Consider the following 1,423-nt stretch of genomic DNA (forward strand, 5'->3'; position numbering starts at 1 on the left):
CCCCACACACACACTCCCTCTCCCCACACACACACTCAGTCTCTACCCCGCCACGCACACCGCAGTTGAAAAGCAGCTGGCAATCTAGTAGGATGCCCATGGAACGGTGGGATAGAGAAACCTGCATCATGTGATGCTGTACCGGCCCATGAGGCACTGCAAACCCTTCCCAAAACACCCTGCAGCCAGTTGCACAGCTACCCACAGTGCACTGCTCTCTGTGGCCATCCAAGATTCTAGCATGGATGTGCTCTGGACATGCAGCAGCTGTTTAATTAAAACACTTTAAAGCCGCATTACCCAATAGTGTAGACACAGCTTGAGAGTGAGACAAGACCCAGCTCCCTTGAAACTAAAGAACCACAACTTTCTCCATAGTTGGCAGGATTCAAACCTGCGCAGGGAGACTCCAATGGATTTCTAGTCCATCACCTTAACCACTCAGTTGAAATGTGTCTCTCACTGCACTCTAGTTCTGTTCTCACTGAGTGATCAATTCCAGTTGTTTCCTCAGACTAGCTCCCCCAGCACACACACTGCTGTGCCCTTGTGTAAGTGTGTCCATGGCTGAACTGCAAGAATTCCTGCTCATTTACCTTCTGGCTGGAGCATGAGGAGAGTGTGTTTGTGGTCAATGACGTTGCTGTAGATTGTTGTCCATTTCCTGCCTTGATCATTCAGACAGTCCCTTTCCTGCCATATCCCCAGCACAGCAGTGATTGCAATAGCAGGGGGCAGGTTTTCTCTGGGGCACTGAGATTTGTCAGGGGGTTGGTGGCTCCTTTCTTTCCTCACCCTGGAGTAAACTCAGCTTTTTATTCCATCCTTGATGTTTCAAGGAATAACAACAGATGACCGAGGAAAGAGGTGGACAAGTGGGTCTCAGGGGAGGGGCAGAGAGGTGGGGGCGGTGGGCAGGGCGGGTCTCAGGGGAGGGGCAGAGAGGTGGGGGTGGTGGGCGGGGCTGGTCTTAGGGGGGGCAGAGAGGTGGGGGCGGTGGGCAGGGCAGGTCTCAGGGGAGGGGCAGAGAGGTGGGGGAGGTGGGCAGGGCGGGTCTCAGGGGAGGGGCAGAGAGGTGGGGGCGGTGGGCAGGGTGGGTCTCAGGGGAGGGGCAGAGAGGTGGGGGCGGTGGGCGGGGCGGGTCTCAGGGGAGGGGCAGAGAGGTGGGGGCGGTGGGCAGGGTGGGTCTCAGGGGAGGGGCAGAGAGGTGGGGGCGGTGGGCGGGGCGGGTCTCAGGGGAGGGGCAGAGAGGTGGGGGCGGTGGGCAGGGCGGGTCTCAGGGGAGGGGCAGAGAGGTGGGGGCGTTGGGCAGGGCCGGTCTCAGGGGAGGTGCAGAGAGGTGGGGGCGGTGGGCAGGGCGGGTCTCAGGGGAGGGGCAGAGAGGTGGGGGTGGTGGGCAGGGCGGGTCTCGGGGGAGGGGCAG

Source organism: Mauremys mutica, unplaced genomic scaffold (genome assembly GCF_020497125.1).
Source record: "Mauremys mutica isolate MM-2020 ecotype Southern unplaced genomic scaffold, ASM2049712v1 Super-Scaffold_100084, whole genome shotgun sequence".
Classification (NCBI taxonomy): Eukaryota; Metazoa; Chordata; order Testudines; family Geoemydidae; genus Mauremys; species Mauremys mutica.